Source organism: Phyllobates terribilis, unplaced genomic scaffold (assembly GCF_046119375.1).
Source record: "Phyllobates terribilis strain yellow unplaced genomic scaffold, ASM4611937v1 Scaffold_1__5_contigs__length_1240528914, whole genome shotgun sequence".
In the NCBI taxonomy this organism is placed as follows: Eukaryota; Metazoa; Chordata; class Amphibia; order Anura; family Dendrobatidae; genus Phyllobates; species Phyllobates terribilis.
Window position 1 is genome coordinate 726026929 of NW_027362761.1, and position 18905 is coordinate 726045833.

Genomic DNA, 18905 nt, shown 5'->3' on the forward strand with positions numbered 1-18905 from the left:
CCACTCTAGTATAAGTACTCACCTCTTAGCTTGGGTACATGCCAGTGATAGCTTGCTAGATCTTGGAATTGGTTTGGAGCTGTGGAAAGAGAATTCATTTAGGAGTTGTCTCCAGAGATTGCTGTTTGGAAGTTTGTCTGGTGTGTTCTTTATCCTTACCTGCCTTTTGGTTTGCCTCTCCCTTCCTTTCCCTTTATATACCATACCATATTCTGGATGCACGTTGAGCGATTGCTGCTTTCTGTTACCCTTGTCTGTTTCCCATTGTGTCTTTATTATAGAGCAGGACTAGCGTTCCTGCTGCACCACGCACTAGCCAGGGCCGTGCTTAGGGCAAGACAGGGATATGAACACGATCGCCGTACGGGGTGAAAGAACCCGTCTAGAGATGTCAGGGAACTCAGGGTTGCACAAGGCAAGTTTCAGGGGTTGCCCCTCTAAAGTGTTCCCTAGTAGCAATGCTTCCCTTTCCATCCGTCTTGCATTGCGCCGTTTAACTCCTTGGTGGAGTTGAAAGAATATAATTCCAACTAATTCAACTCATTCTCTTACACTTGAAACCAATATAATTCCTCACAAAAATAGAAGATGATCCCTTCGAAAATAAGCAATATGAACCTACAGCGACCATGAAGGAACAATACGATCAGAATGAACTAAAATAACAATTTTATTTAGATGTATAAAAAGAATAATTATACACAATATAATAGGTAACAAAGAGCCATAAAATCATTTTACATTGTAGGACAGAAATACAGAAAAAATGTAGCAAAACCACACATCCTAACCATCATATATAGATAATATCTATAAAGAAAATAGGACCCAATGTGTATAGGGATCAATTGGCTAAATGCTACTAGATCCACATTAAGAAGGAAATGACCACGAATATTCACCACTCCCATGGGCGTGGGTGTGAATTGGGGGACATTACCCCTACAACAGTGTCAGCAGCAGACCCCCTCCCCCTTAACAGTGCATCATGACCACATTTTTTGCTTACTTTTTTTTTTTTTTTTATATTTTCCTCCTCTAAAACCTAGGTGCGTCTTATAACCCGAAAAATACGGTAAATCAGTGGATCAACGACCATCTTTAATCTAGTAACCATGAATTGTAACAATATTTTGAAGAAAGTCATCCAGGCTCCTGATTTTGCTAAAAGTCCTTTATTACGTTGCAATCAGAGCCGGTTTAAGACAAAGTGGGGCCCTGGGCAAAAGTTTAAAGTAGGGCCCCAAATGCTAACATATTGCACCATCTCACAGAAATATTTCAGTTGTATTTACATGTGTTGAGTTCAGGCCGCTAAACAGGCATGATCGACGATACTGAAGTCATTCGACCCTTGTTTCCTGGCCTCTTTACACCGACTGAAGAAGAATGATGGGGACAGAACAATCACTTAAATCAATCTGTCCACATACAGTATCATGTTATCAACAGCATATCTGCAGTTTTCACACGCCGATGTGCTGCTGAGAACAATGATTTTTGTTCTGGCATAAACAATTCAATTACTCAATGAATAGGCAGCATTTTGCATGTTTAGTATAATACACCCCATAGTCATCCATATTGTATTTTGCACACCCCATAGGCCTCCATATAATATAATGTGCCCCCTAGCCCTCCACATAGTATAATGTGCCCCATAGTCCTCCACATAGTATAATGTGCCCCATTTTATCTATTCTTACAGGTATGTCATTACCCAGCTTTTCAACTGTGTGAGAAACCTTACCACCTCTATCCACTATGTTTGTAAGCAGACCTTGTATGACCCCTGCTCACCACTTTTCTTTATGAACAGCCTGTTTTTACTTTGCCTGTGTTTTATACCCTGCATCTTGCTAAATTTGTAATTATCTGATAAAAATGGGTCATAGGCCTCTCCCCTCTGCTCCACACCTCAATGCATTTGCTAGTATATATATTGTGAGTAGTGAGTCTGCTGACGTAGTCAGCCGGTGTGTATCACCAAGTGTATCAGACAAGTGTGATGAAGTGAATTAGACCTGAATTTAACCTGAAGGGAACTGAAGGAAACTAGATAGCCAAGCAAAGTAAACTATGTTTCTGTTTGTTTTCACTCTCTCCCCTATAGTCCTCCACTTTCTACTAAACCCTCTAATCCCTAAACCTAGTAATGAACTCTTCATCTCTCCCTCCATCCTCCCCATCCATCTTGCCTCCTCAGAACTATTCCTAAACATTCAATCCTGGGTCTCCAAACACAAACAGCTACCTCATAGCCTATCCTGCTCCCACCTGATAATACTTCCCTTGCTCCTCCTCACTGCCAGCGATATCGCTCCAAATCCTGGTCCTCCTCACCACATTCCTACAGTCACTTCCACTTTTTTCCACTTTTTCTCCTGTCAGATAACTTCTCCTTCACCCGAATCCCACTGTCACCCTCCATTACACTCCCCTCTTTTGAGGTGCACTGTGTGAGCATCTACTCCCTCTCCAACCGGCTGTCATCTACTGCCCCCCAGGGCCAGCCACCACACTCTTTGACCACTTCGCCACCTGGCTACTTTACTTCCTTTCTGCTGACATCCCCACTATCATCATGGGTGACTTCAACATCCCCATTGACACTTCCTTCTAAGCTGTCTCTAAGCTTATATCCCTCCATTCCTCCTCCGGCCTTGCTCAATGGTCTTCCACAACCACTCACAAAGATGGCCACACTCTGGACCTCATCTTCACCGGCCTCTGTTCCCTATCTAACCTCTCTAACTCATCTCTCCCTTTTTCTGACTACAACCTACTTACATTCTCTTCCCTCTCCTCTCCAGTCCACAATCCCCACTCCACAAACTTACACACCCTCGCAGAAATCTCAAACACCTTGACCTACACTCACTCTCTGAATCCCTTCTCCCTCTTACAGACATTAGTTTCTTACATGATGCAGATGATGCTGCCGCTTTATATAACGCCACACCAGTTTGTCGCCCCCCCTCGCAGATATCAAAGCTTGCACAATCAACAAGCAACCATGGCACACCAACCTGATTAAAGAACTGAGGCAGGCTTCCAAAGTTGCTGAGCAGAGAGAGAAAAAGGCCCACTCCAATGAGCATTTCATCGCATTCAAACAGTCCCTCACTACCTTCAAGTCCACACTCTCTGCAGCAAATCAAAAATACTTCTCATTTCTCATATCCTCCCTGTCTCACTACCCTAAACAGCTATTCAACACTTTCAATTCTCTCCTCTGTCCCCCAGCGCCTACTCCCTCTCGTCTCATCTAAGCCAAAGACTTTGCATCATTATTCAAACAGAAGATTGAGGCTGGGTGCCCACGTAGCGTTTTTCAAGCGTTTATGCTGCAGAATTTCCGCAGCGGAAACGCTTGTGAAACACTAGGTAATCCGCAACCCATGGTCCCCAAGGGGATTCCGCATGTTCTATGCACATGCTGCGGATTTTTCCGCAGCATTTATGCTGCGTACAAAAATCCGCAGCATGTCATTTAATTTAGCGGAAGCGCAGCGGAACTCCCGCCATTGACTTGCATTGAAACGCATAGAAACCGCGACTGTACATTTGTACAAGCGGCTTCTATGCGTCTCTATGTGCGGATGGTACCCAGTTCTGGAGGAGAGGAGACTCTCATCCAGACCTGGGTACCATTGTACCTGTAAAAAAAGAATAAAATAACAAATAAAGTTTATACTCACCTTTCCGAAGGCTTTTCTCTGAATGCCGGCATCGCTTGAGGACCTGCGGTGACGTCACAGTCATGTGACCGCAGGCCCTTCACCGCTCTGTCTCGCGATATGCCGGTTGCCGGGAACCAGACAGGAACGAGCGCTGCTGCACACACCGGGGCCTCGGGGGTGAGTATAGCTTTATTTGTTTTAATTTTTACGGTTCACACTGTATAAATCCATGCCGTTTGCATGGATTTATATAGTGTGACCTAGTTGTCAAGCACTTTCCAAGTGATGCTATCGCCTGGAAAGCGCTTGTCAATCTGCATGCGGAAACGCATGTGAATCCGCATGTGGATCCGCATGTATTCTGCAGGAAAAACGCATGCACAATCTGCATGCGTTTTTTCTGCCAGGGAGATGCAGAAATTTTCTGCTTCATTTCTGCATCGTGGGCACATAGCCTGACACAATCAGACAAAGCTTTTGCCTAAAGCCCCCACAGCCTCTCCTCATATCTACTCAATCCCCCTCCTCCAAAACCAGCTTCTCCACCATTACGGAAGATCAACTTTCCTCTTTACTCTCCAAGTCACACCTCACCACCTGTGAACTTGACCCAATCCCATCCCACCTCATCCCCAACCTTACCACGGTCTTCATCCCAACCCTAACCCATCTTCTCAACTGGTCACTAACAACTGGTGTCTTCCCCTCATGCTACAAACATGCCTCGATCACACCCATCCTCAAAAAGCCCTCCCTTGACCCATCCTCTGTGTCTAGCTATCGCCCCATATCACTTCTCCCCTATGCCTCAAAATTACTGAAACAACATGTCCATTTCGAACTGTCCTCCCACCTCTCCTTCTGCTCCCTCTTTGACCGCTTACAATCTGGCTTCCGACCGCACCATTCTGCTGAAATTGCCCTGACTAAAGTCACCAACGACCTACTAACCGCCAAATCCAAGCGGTACTACTCTGTCCTCCTCCTCCTGGACCTGTCATCTGCCTTTTGGGACAGCTCATAGAGTCTCACGGCTTACAGAATTACCTCTATGCTGATAACACACAGATCTACCTCTCTGGACCTGATATCACCTCCCTACTCACCAGAATCCCACAATGCCTGTTTCATCCTTGTTCTCTGCTAGATTTCTAAAACTTAACATGGACAAAACAAAATTCATCATCTTTCCACCATCTCACCCATCTGACCTATCAAAGTCAATGGCTGTCCACTCTCCCCAGTACCACAAGCTCGCTGCCTCAGGGTAACCCTGAACTCTAATCTCTCCTTCAAACCTCATATCCAAGCCCTTTCCACGTACTGCTGATGCAAACTCAAAAATATCTCCTGGATCCGCACATTCCTCAGCCACAAATCTGCAAAAACACTAGTGCATGCCTCATCATCTCCCGCTTCGACTACTGCAACCTCCTGTTCTGTGACCTCCCTTCTAACACTCTTGTACCCTTCCAATCTATCTTAAACTCTGCGGCCTGACTAATCCACCTATCCCTCCGCTATTCCTCGGCCTCTCCTCTCTGTCAATCCCTTCACTGTCTCCCCATTGCCCAGAGACTCCAGTTCAAAACCCTAACCTTGACATACAAAGCCATCCACAACCTGTCTCCTCCATACATCTGTGACCTAGTCTCCCGATACTTACATGCACGCAACCTCTGATCCTCACAAGCATTCCTTCTCTTCTCCCCTCTTATCATACAAGATTTCTCTGTGCATCCCCCTACTCTGGAACTCTCTACACCAACATATCAGTCTCTCGCCTACCGTTTAAACCTTGAAAAGGAACCTGAAGACCTACCTCTTCCGACAAGCCTGGAACCTGCAGTAACCACCGCTCCACCATGCCGCTGCACGAACAGCTTTATCCCGACCTACTGTATCCTCACCCATCCCTCATAGATTGTGAGCCCTCTTGGGCAGGGTCCTCTCTCCTCTTGTACCAGTCGCCGTCGTGATTTTGCTCAAGATTATTGCAATTGTTTTTGCTATGTATACCCCTTTTTTCACATGTAAAGCACCATGGAATAAATGGCGCTATAATAATAAATACACACATGGTCAAAATTATTGGTACCCCTCGTTTAATGAAAGAAAAACCCACAATGGTCACAGAAATAACTTGAATCTGCCAAAACTAATAGTAAATTAAAAATCTATGAAAATGAACAAATGAAAATCAGTCATTGCTTTTCAACCCTGCTTCCACAGAATTTAAAAAAAAATTAAACTCATGAAATAGGCCTGGACAGAAATGATGGTACCCCCTGAAAATAATGTGACAAAAGGGATATGTTAAATAAAGTTGTGACCACTAATTAGCATCACAGGTGTCTACAATCTTGTAATCAGTCAGTGGGCCTGTATATAGGGCTACAGATACTCACTGTGCTGTTTGGTGACATGGTTTGTACCACACTCAACATGGACCAGAGGAAGCAAAGGAAAGAGTTGTCTCAGGAGATTAGAAAGAAAATTATAGACAAGCATGTTAAAGGTAAAGGTTATAAGACCATCTCCAAGCAGCTTGATGTTCCTGTGACTACAGTTACATATATTATTCAGAAATTTAAGATCCATGGGACTGTAACCAATCTACCTGGATGCGACTGCAGGAGGAAAATTTATGACAAAACAAAGAGACGGATAATACGAATGGTAACAAAAGAGTCCAGGATAACTTCTAAAGAGATTAAAAGGTGAACTTCAAGCTCAAGGAACGTCAGTGTCAGATCGCACCATCCATTGTTGTTTGATCCAAAGTGGACTTCATGGGAGACGACCAAAGAGAACACCATTGTTGAAAAATAATCATAAAAAAGCCAGACTGGAACTTGCCAAACTACATGTTGACAAGCCACTAAGCTTCTAGGAGAATGCCTATGGACAGATGAGACAAAAATGGAAGTTTTTGGCAAGGCACATCAGCTCTATCTTCACAGACAGAAAAATGAAGCATATCAAGAAAAGAACACTGTCCCTACTGTGAAACATGGATGAGGCTCTGTTATGTTCTGGGGCTGCTTTGTTGCATCTGGCACAGGGTGTCTTGAATCTGTGCAGGGTACAATGAAATCTCAAGACTATCAAGGGATTCTAGAGAGAAATGTGCTGCCCAGTGTCAGAAAGCTTGGTCTCAGTCGCAGATCATGGGTCTTGCAACAGGATAATGACTCAAAACACACAGCTAAAAACACCCAAGAATGGATAAGAGGAAAACATTGGACTATTCTGAAGTGGCCTTCTATGAGCCCTGACCTAAATCCTATGGAGCATCTTTGGAAAGAGCTGAAACATGACGTCTGGAAAAGGCAACCTTCAAACACGAGACAACTGGAGCAGTTTGCTCATGAGGAGTGGGCCAAATTCCTGTCGAGAGGTGCAGAAGTCTCATTGACAGTTACAGGAATCATTTGATTGCAGTGATTGCCTCAAAAGGTTTTTCAACAAAATATTAAGTTAAGAGTACCATCATTTCTGTCCAGGCCTATTTCATGAGTTTAATTTTTTTTTAATTCTGTGGAAGCAGGGTTGAAAAGCAATGTCTGACTTTCATTTGTTCATTTTCATAGATTTTTAATTTATTACTTTTGTCAGATTCAAGTTATTTCTGTGACCATTGTGGGGTTTTCTTTCATTAAACGAGGGGTACCAACAATTTTGACCAAGTGTGTAAATAATAATAGTCCTCCATATAGTATAATGTGACCCATAATCCTCCATATAGTATAATACACTCCCCATAGTCCTCTATATAGCATAATACACTCCCCATAGTATTCTATATACCGTATTTTTCGGACTATAAGACACTTTTTTCCTCCAAAAAGGGGGGTGCGTCTTATAGCTTGAATGTTGGGGAGGTGGGGGTATATATACAGTACAGACCAAAAGTTTGGACACACCTCATTTAAAGATTTTTCTGTATTTTCATGACTATGAAAATTGTACATTCACACTGAAGGCATCAAAACTATGAATTAACACATGTGGAATTATATACTTAACAAAAAAGTGTGAAACAACTGAAAATATGTCTTATATTCTAGGTTCTTCAAAGTAGCGCCTTTTGCTTTGATGACTGCTTTGCACACTCTTGGCATTCTCGTGATGAGCTTCATGAGGTAGTCACCGGAAATGGTTTTCACTTCACAGGTGTGCCCTGTCAGGTTTAATAAGTGGGATTTCTTGCCTTATATATGGGGTTGGGACCATCAGTTGTGTTGTGCAGAAGTCTGGTGGATACTCAGCTGATAGTCCTACTGAATAGACTGTTAGAATTTGTATTATGGCAAGAAAAAAGCAGCTAAGTAAAGAAAAACGAGTGGCCATCATTACTTTAAGAAATGAAAGTCAGTCAGTGCAAACTTTGAAAGTGTCCCCAAGTGCAGTTGCAAAAACCATCAAGGGCTACAAAGAAACTGGCTCACATGAGGACCGCCCCAGGAAAGGAAGACTAAGAGTCACCTCTGCTTCTGAAGATAAGTTTATCCGAGTCACCAGCCTCAGAAATCACAGGTTAACAGCAGCTCAGATTAGAAAACAGGTCAATGCCACACAGAGTTCTAGCAGCAGACACATTTCTACAACAACTGTTAAGAGGAGACTTTGTGCAGCAGGCCTTCATGGTAAAATAGCTGCTAGGAAACCACTGCTAAGGACAGGCAACAAGCAGAAGAGACTTGTTTTGGCTAAAGAATACAAGGAATGGACATTAGACCAGTGGAAATCTGTGCTTTGGTCTGATGAGTCCAAATTTGAGATCTTTGGTTCCAACCACCGTGTCTTTGTGCGATGCAGAAAAGGTGAACGGATGGACTCTACATGCCTGGTTCCCACCGTGAAGCATGGAGGAGGAGGTGTGATGGTGTGGGCGTGCTTTGCTAGTGACACTGTTGGAGATTTATTCAAAATTGAAGGCATACTGAACCAGCATGGCTACCACAGCATCTTGCAGCGGCATGCTATTCCATCCGGTTTGCGTTTAGTTGGACCATCATTTATTTTTCAACAGGACAATTACCCCAAACACACCTCCAGGCTGTGTAAGGGCTATTTGACCAAGAAGGAGAGTGATGGGGTTCTATGCCAGATGACCTGGCCTCCACAGTCACCAGACCTGAACCCAATCAAGATGGTTTGGGGTGAGCTGGACCGCAGAGTGAAGGCAAAAGGGCCAACAAGTGCTAAGCATCTCTCAGAACTCCTTCAAGGTTGTTGGAAGACCATTTCCGGTGACTACCTCTTGAAGCTCATCAAGAGAATGCCAAGAGTGTGCAAAGCAGTCATCAAAGCAAAAGGTGGCTACTTTGAAGAACCTAGAATATAAGACATATTTTCAGTTGTTTCACACTTCTTTGTTAAGTATATAATTCCACATGTGTTAATTCATAGTTTTGAGGCCTTCAATGAGAATGTACAAGTCATGAAAATACAGAAAAATCTTTAAATCAGAAGGTGTGTCCAAACTTTTGGTCTGTACTGTATATATATATATATATATATATATATATATATATATATATACACACATATATACATACATACACACACACTATGTGGGGTGTGGGGGGAGCGGTAGCGGAGGAGGAGCGGGGCACAGGAGGAAGCAGCTGCCTGCTGCAGCCTACACTTTCCCCGCTGCTTAAGAAAATGAATATTCACTCCTCCCCACGCCCATTCAGTGGGGAACACTGGATATTCATGCTCCTTAATAGCGGCACACAGTGTATCCGCAGCGTGGCTCCTGCTGCTGCCAGGTAATCGCGTGTGCCCGCTGTTAAAGGGCATGAATATTCACCCCCTCTCCACGCCCATGGGAATTGGGAGGGGGTGAATATTCATGCCCTTTAATAGTGGGCACATGCGATCGCCCGGCAGCAGCAGGAGCTGTGCCGCGGCTATGCTGTGTGCCAGCTATTAAGGAGCATGAAGTCACTGCTCCCCACGCACACAGTCCCGGCGTAGGGAGCAGTGATTTCCGGCAGCTGATCTCGCCATGTGAGCCGCGCATGGCGTCATTGCCATGTGCGGCTCACATGGCGAGATCAGTGTGGGCAGACAGGATGCAACGCTGGAAGAGAGAGAAGAAAGGTGAGTAGCAGTGTTTATTTTTTTTTTATGTGCAGCGTGCTGGGGATTAGGGGGACCATGCATACCAGGATAAGGATGAGGGGGATTATACATAGCAGTATACGGATACGGGAGCCATGTATACCAGGATAAGGATGAGTGATGTCATACATACCAGGATAGGGATGAGGGGTGCCATGCATACCAGGATAAGGATGAGGGGTGCTATGCATACCAGGATGGAGGGGTGCCATGCATAACAGGATGGGGATGGGGGCCACGTATAATAAGAATGGGGGGGCATATATACCAGGATGGGGGACATTATCAGAATTGGGGGACATTACCCCGATATCAGTGTCAGCAGCAGACCCCCTCCCCCTTAACAGTGCATTGTGACCACATTTTTTGCTTACATTTTTTTCTATTTTCCTCCTCCAAGACCTAGGTGCGTCTTATGGTCCGGTGCGTCTTATAGTCCGAAAAATACGGTAATGTAATACACTCCTCATAGTCCTCTATATAGTATAATGCACATCCCATAGTCCTCCATACAGTATAATGCACATCCCATAGTCCTCTGTAACATCCCTGGCGGCGTGCTTGCATAGTGCACCACCTCCCACTATGCAAGACCGCAATCTTACCCATCAGTCCAGCCTGCAAACCTTGCTCCAGTTCATGCTGTGTGCATGTCTCTTGTCTGACTGCTTAGGGCGGCGGCCCAGTTACTTCCTGATTCTTATAGCTGCTGTGGGCGCACTCCTAATGCGTCTCCAGCCTATTGCTGTGAGTCACTGGATATTTAAACCCCCTCCACCCAGAAGGAGGTGCCTGAGCAACACTATCTATCAGTGTGCTCCTTGCCTCTGAGTTGCCAGGTCTCGTCCTGTATCTTGTCTGTTTCTGCCACCCTGGGGGCTGCATACCCAGGCCTGTTATCTCTGACTTCTAGTCTGTTTCCGCCTCTGGGGGCTGTATACCCAGGCTCGTTCCTGCATCTCATTGCAGTATCAGTTCCTGTCTGAACTGTCTCCTAGCCTGTTACCTGTTTGTCTCTATGTCCGTAACTTCCCTTTTCCTGCAGTGTCTGAACCTGCACCTAACTCCAACTCGTTGTCTCTGTACTTCTATTTGTGAGTTTTGTGTCCACTCGCTACTTCATTGTAAGTACCTTGTGGGTATCTGGTTCTGCTTGTCCCTTTTCCCTTCCTCCGTATCTACCTCCTGTGTTCTAGCCATCTTCCTGTATTTTCCAGTCTGCTCCATGTGAACAGAGCCCTGTCCTCTCTGCCTGCACCTGCAGCCCTGTTCTGCTCTGCTTGCTCACCGCGCTAGGGGTTTCTCTCTGCTCTGCCTTGCCCACCGCTCCGGCGGTTCCTCTCTGCTCAGCCTTGTCCACCGCACCTGCAGTTTCGCTTTGCTCTGCTTGCTCACCGCACTTGCGGTTTCGCTCTGCTCTGCCTTGTCCACCGCTCCGGCGGTTCCTCTCTGCTCTGCCTTGTTCACCGCTCCGGCGGTTTCCCTCTGCTCTGCCTTGTCCACCGCTCCGGCGGTTTCACTCCGCTCTGCTTGTCTACCACATCTGCGGCTCTGTTCCTGTCTCCCAGTCTGTACTGGACCCTATCCAGCCTGCGCTCCAACCTGCTAGTACATCCCTGTCTGCACTCCAGCCGTGCTTGCCAGTATCTCCCTGTCTGCACTCCAGCCGTGCTTGCCAGTACCCACCTGTCTGCATACCAGCCGTGCTTGCCTGCACCCACCTGTCTGCATACCAGCCGTGCTTGCCAGTACCCACCTGTCTGCATACCAGCCGTGCCTGCCAATACCCACCTGTCTGTATGCCAGCCTAACCTGCCTGTTCCTGCATTCCCTGGTGTGGGTCAACAGCTGTGACCGGGGTCTGACCTGGAGTAGCACCTGGTCCCTCTGCTTGGTTCCTCCTTGGTTCACGGAGTCAACTGAGCCGCCGTGCGACCTTGGTCGGATCGGGTTGATACTTAGTTACGCCCCTCCAGGCACTCCTCGGTTCATGGTACAGTGGGATCACTAATCACGCTCACGCCAGTCAGTCCAGGCGCGAGCGTAACATCCTCCATACAGTATAATGCACTCCCCATAGTCCCCCAAATAGTATAATGCACAGCCCACATCCTCCCTATACATGCACTCCCCATAGTGCTCAATATAGTATAATGCATTCCCCATAGTCCTCTATACAGTAAAATGCAGGTCCCATATAGTACATGTAGTATAATGCACTCCCCATAGTCCTAGATACAGTATAATGCAACCCCCATATAGTACATCTAGTATAATGAACCCCATAGTCCTAGATAGAATATAATGCAGCCCCCATAAATTGCTATGCAGCACCCCAGTGTATAATGCAGCCCCCCCATAGAGTATAATGCAGCCCCCCCATAGAGTATAATGCAGCCCACCTCCTCATCAAGACTGGCGTGAACAATTGGTTTTTGAATACATGTGGGGTTTTTTTGTTGCATTTTACTGCGTTTTTGGTGCATTTCTATTTTTGTATTATAATTACCTATGCTTTGAGTGGAGATATAATTTCATCACAGAGTACAATTGTGAGAACCAATATATTCGAAAAACATTAAGAAAATATTGGTATCTCCTGATGAAAGATCCCATACTCAAAATAACACTACTAAAAGAACCACAGATTACCTTCAGATAGGGAAAACAGTTAAAATTATTAACTGTTCAGTATACAGTAAAAATTATGTGACGATATGATTCTCTCAGCTAGTATGATTATGGTGATACCAAAGATGCATGTTTTTATTTAACCCCTTCACTCCTGAGCCTGTTTTCACCTTCCTGACCAGAACAAATTTTTTAATTCTGACCAGTGTCACTTTATGTGGTAACAACTCTGGAACGCTTCAATGTATCTCAATGATTCTGAGATTATTATTTTTGGCGACACAATGCACTTCATATTAGTGGTAAATTTAGGCCCATATTTTTTACATTTATTTGTGAAAATCTCAATTTTGGTGAAGATTTTGAAAATTTTGCAATTTTCAAACTTTTAATTTTTATGCAGACAGTTATATCACACAACATAGTTAATAAATAACATTTACCACATGTCTACTTGTTAGAAAGGTTGAAATTGGATCAGCAATTTCTCAATTTTCCAACAAATTTTACAAAACCAATTTTTTTTAGGGACCGCATCCCATTCAAAGTGACTTTGAGGGGCCTATATGACAGAAAATACCCAAAAGTGACAATTTTAAAAACTGCACCCTTCAAAGTCCTCAAAACAACATTCAATAACTTTATTATTCAGGTGCTTAACAGGAATTAAAGCAATGTGGCAGGAAAAATTTAAATTTTACTTTTTTTCCACAAAAATGTTGATTTAGCCCCAAATTTAGCATTTTCACAAGGGTAACAGGAGAAAATGGACCGAACAATTTGTTGTGCACTTTCTCCTGAGTAAGCCGATACCCCATCTGTGGTAGAAAACTAGTGTTTTGAGCACACAGCAGAGCTCGGAAGGGAAGGAGTGCCAGTTGAATACTAGAGCGCAATTTTGGCTGGAATAGATTGCGAATGCCATGCCACATTTAAAGACTCCCTGAAAAGCCAAAACAGAAAAAAAAAAAAGTTACCCCATTTTGGAAAATACACCTCTTGAGCAATTCATTTAGGGGTGTAGTGAGCATTTTTAACCCTCAGGTGAGTCACAGAATTGTATAACATTGGGCTGAGTAAATGGACAATTACCATTGTTTCCACTAAAATGTTGCTTTGGCCCCAAGTTTTTAAGTTTCAAAAAAGATTATCAGAGAAAATGAACAGTACAATTTGTTACCCAATTTTTCCGGAGTACGCCAATACCTCATATGTGGTAAAAAAAAACTACTTTTGTGGCACAGTGCATAGCTCAGATGGGAAGGAGCGCCATATTAGAGTTCAGATTTTGCTGGAATGGCTTGAGGATGCCATGTCACATTGGCAGAGACCCTGAGGTCCCAGAACAGCAGAGACCCCATAAGTGACCCTGGTTTACAAACTACACCCCCCAATGAATTCATCTAGGGGTGCAGTGAGCATATTGATACCGCATGTGCCTCACAGAATTTTATACCATTGGGTGGTGAAGAAAGAATAATTACATTTTTACCACTAAAATATTGTTTTGGTCCCAAGTTTTTAATTTTTATAAGGGCTAATAGAAAAAAATGGACCTCAGTTTGTTGTGCAAGTTCTCCTGAGTGCGATAATACCCTGCATGTAATTGGGAAATACTTTTCAGGCACAGTGGAAAGCTCGGAATAGAAAGAGCTCCATATTGTAGTGAAGATTTGGCTGTAATGGTTTGCGGATGCCACGACCCACTGGGAAAGACCCCGAGGTGCCAGAACAGTAGAACTCCCCCATAAAATGATCCCATTTTATAAACTACACCTCTCAATGAAGTGATCATATTGACACCACAGGTGTGTCACAGAATTTTATACCATTGGGCAGTGAAGAAAAATGAATTACATTTTTTCCACAAAAAATTTGTTTTAGCCCCAGATTTAATATTTTCACATGGGGAAATGGGTAAAAATAGCCCAAAATGTGTCACACAATTTCTGATAAACGCTGTAATACCGCATATGTGGTTGCAGTACTGCTTAGCCACACGGCGAGACTCAGAAGTGAAGGAGCGTGATTTGACTCTTGGAGAAAAAAATTATCGTAGGATAGTTTGCGGACTCCATATACAGAGCCCCTAAGTGCCAGAAGAACAGATCCCCCCTCAAGTGACTCAATTTTGGAAAGCCCACCCCTCTAGGAATTTATCTACAGATGAAGTGACAATTTTAACTCCATGGGTGTTTTCCAGATAAAAGCAGCAGTGGATGTTGCTGAGTGAAAATTTAAAATCTGACACGGTAGTGTCCAGTACATTATGCCCAGCTCGTTCTTCTGGAGACATGTACCCCTAAATTAAATGAGCTCTCATCGCTACAAAAATGCCAAACATGCGGACAATAAATGTGGTTTAGGCACACTGGGGCTCAGAAGGGAGGGGGACATTTGGATTTGGGAGTGCAAAATTTGCTGGATTCTTTTGGGGGGGCAAGGAGCCATAGTACTTTTCCAGAGCCTTTATGCTACCAGTAACGTGGAAGCCCCTATATTTACATTGACAGATGACGGACCTGAGTGGGGACTTGCTTTTTTTGTGGATAGAGTTGAAGCTTTTATTGGGAACATTTTACATAACATTTTGGATCACATTTATCCTGTGCTCTACACTGAGTACTGACATTGGAAATGCCATCTAAATCTCCGAATGACATGATTCAGATGAAACCTCTAAGGCAGTGTTGGCGAACCTATGGCATGTGTGCAAGAGGGGGCACGCAGAGCCCTCCTGGTGGGCATGCACGCCATCTCCTCAGCACTGTCGCCGCCGCCACTCTCCTCAGCCTGTGCGCCATCCCCTCACCCTCCTCTGCACACGCGCCCATCAGGCCGTGCGTGTGCTGAGGATTGTGGGGGGGTGGCGCGCGGGCTGAGGAGAGTGGCAGCACTAGTGCTGAGGAGATGGTGTGCGTACCCACAGGTAGGACTGTGATATATGAAGAGATCAAATTAGCGTTGGAACATGCAGAGGTGAGTAGTTTTTTTTTTATGTGGGGCCATTATACAGTATGGAGCATCATGTGGGGCCATTATACAATAAGCAGCACTAGGTGGGGCCATTATACAGTATGAGCACTACGTGGGGCAATTATACAGTATGGAGCATCATGTTGGCCCATTATACAGTATGGAGCACTATGTGGGGCCCATTACACTGTATGGAGGACAATGCGGGCCCCGTTATACTGTATGGAGGACAATGTGGGGCCATTATACTGTATGGAGGACTTTTTGTGCCCATTATACTGTAAGGAGGGTTGTGTGGAGATTACAGTTGGAGAATCATACTGTGATGGGTCACCAATCTTTGTTGGGAGGACTGAGGGAGAGGGGTATAGTAGGGTCATACTGTGCCTGTGGAGGATGTCTTACGGTATTTGGGGAAACTTTTGTTTGCATCATATTTTATCTGTTTTATTCAAATTTTTTTTTATCCATTGTTATTAACATATTTATTTTAGGCCATATGCTTTTTACTGCTCTTACATAACTTCAACCCAATTGAGCACTTGTGGGTAGAGTTGAAGAAAAAGCTGTATACATAGTGAGTCGACCAGTATGCACCAACTTTGGGAACGTGTAAAGGAGACCTGGGATCAGATTTCTGTCAGGACATGCTCGAATCTGATTGCCTGAATCCTTCTGGGCATTCTGTCGGTCTTAAAAAGCCAAAAATGGATTTAAAAAATACTAACAAAATAATAAAAATTAAAATTTAGATTTTTAGGAGCAAACCACTAACAATGCAGTAACATGACAAGAATCTGCATAACTAATTATATGCTAAATAGTTGCAAGTCAAATTTATATATGAGATAGCCAGGATGATTGACATCATTTTTATAGACAGTCTCACATTCGAAGCAGTAGCGGATAATGAAATATGGAGCCTGAAAGTCAAAAGATCAAAACATTGTTACCCTTTTGCTCATCACTGTACTCTGGACTTCATCTGGCCTCTGTTCAGCAGTGAACTTCTTTTCAGAGGTGCACAAAACTGTGGCCGACCAAGATTTTAAGCACGTTTCACAAATGGGACAACGCTGGATCATAGGTCAGAGGGCATCCACAGTGTCTCAATCTGCCTCATTATAGAGAATCTTTCGCTGGGGCTTCTATCTGAATCATATATTTCAGAGATTTACATGGAAACCCCAATGCCAGCATAAAGCGCAGGATAAATTGGTTCTATTTTTTATGCCGTTCCTCATGCAGTATAAATAATTAGACGACTTTATTCTTTGGGTCAGTGCAGTTAAAGCAATACCAGATTTATATTGGTTTTTAATGTTTGGCTAATATCACACTCTAAAAAAAGCCATTTTTTGCAAAAAACAAGTTTTTGCATAGCCATATTTTGAGTGTGTGATGCAAGTCACTACTTACGGACAAGCTGGGTAGTCAAGAGGTACGGGGTCAGATACCAAGAGGGCTCGTCTTTAACAAAGGGGTGAGGCAAATACGTAATCAGGTCACAGTACAAGGGCACAATTCCGGGAAGGCAGCAGATAATGACAAAAGGGCAAGGCAAACAGACTATCAAAGGCAAGGTCGGGCAACAAAGATCAAATACAGGAACACAGAGTACATAGTGTAGTGCCGGCGTCCCTGCCCTCTGCTAGGCAGGGACGCTGCTCCCCTCACCGCTCTGCCCCGTGCCCGGCGTCCCTCTCCCGCTCTGCTGTCAGCGCGCGCTCCTTCCCGGCGTCCTCCTCCCGCTCTGCTCTCAGCGCGCGCTCCTTCCCGGCCCCTGTGCTTAGGGCGCGCGCGCGCGCGCTCCCCTCCTCTTAAAGGGGCCGCGCGCGTCGTCCTAAGGAGTCCCCGGCCAATGGCCGGAGGACTTCATCATATATAAGGCACCTCCTCCAAAATGGAGGTGCCCGAGCAATGTTGTTTGCACCTGTGTCTCACCTGTGCTTCAGCCCTCAGGTCCCGTTGCCAGTTACCTGCCAGTTACCTGTCAGATTCCTGCCTGATTACTTGCTACCTGTCCGCTAGTCTGAGGTCCGACGGTCTGCCTTACTACTCCTGTCAGTCTGTCTAAGGACCAGCCTGCCCGCTCACCTGGGAGCGCTTCTCCGCTACCTGCCTGCTTGCCTGCCCGGAGGCTCCGCTGTCACGTGCTGTGACCACCAGCTATTCCAGAGACTCTCGCCCGCTCACCTGGGAGCGCACATCAGCTACCTGCCTGCCTGCCTGAGGTCCGACGGTCTGCCTACCAACTCCTGTCAGTCTGTCTATGGACCAGCTTGCCCGCTCACCTGGGAGCGCACATCTGCTATCTGCCTGCTAGCCTACCTGGAGGCTCCGCCGTCACGTGCTGTGACCACCTGCCTGTCCAGTGACTCCTGCCCGCTCACCTGGGAGCGCTCATCTGCTACCTGTCTGTTTGCCTACCCGGAGGCTCTGCCGTCACGTGCTGTGACCACCCGCCTGTCCAGAGACTTCTGCCCGCTCACCTGGGAGCGCTCATCTGTCGCCTGTCCGCTGGTCTTCCTGGAGGCTCCGCCGTCACATGCTGTGACCACCCGTTCATCCAGAGACTCTCGCCTGCTCACCTGGGAGCTCTCGTCTATCTTCAGCCGCCACAGGTCGTACCAACCCTATACCTAGAGACTGCCCCGGTCACTTGCCGTGACCTCCAGCCCCGTTCACTCAGAGACTGTCCCGTTCACTCAGAGACTGTCCCGTTCACTCAGAGACTGTCCAGGTCATCTCCTGTGACTGCCTGCCTGGTCGCCACCCGCTCCCTTACAAGGACCGCCCCCTTGTATTGTAGCCCAGAGGTTCCGCCTCCCAGACCCGTTACAGTTTGCTCGGGCCATGGAACCCGGTGGCACCCAAGCTCCCTCGCTCTCGGACCTGTGTCATGAACTGTCCCGTCAAAGGTCCCAACAGGAGTCCATCTTGGGTCACCTGCGGAATGTCAATACTCGCCTGGATACTCTGACTGCTCCACCGACAACCTCCGCCAGTGCCATGTCTCGCAATCCGGCAGCTCCGCTGCCCACTAATACCATGGTATCCTACCCCGGACCCCGGCTTTCTGCACCTCCTCGCTTCGGAGGCGACTCCGTCCAGGCTCGGGGCTTCATAAATCAGTGCACCCTGCACTTTGAACTATTGTCCCACCAGTTTAACTCCGACCGAGCCAAAATTGCATTCATCATGTCCCATCTCACCGGGGAGGCTCTGGCCTGGCTAAATCCTCTATGGGAGAGAGGAGACCCCCTGGTGTCCAACTTGCCTGCTTTTCTCACGGCTTTCCGGAAAGTCTTCGACGAACCCGGACGGAAGACCTCATCCGCATCATCATTGCTACGCCTCCGTCAGGAAAGCCTCACCGTGGGCCAATATGCCATACGGTTCCGTACCCTTGCCTCGGAGCTGGCCTGGGATAACGATGCTCTGGTTTCCGTCTTCTGGGAGGGTCTGTCCGGCCGTATT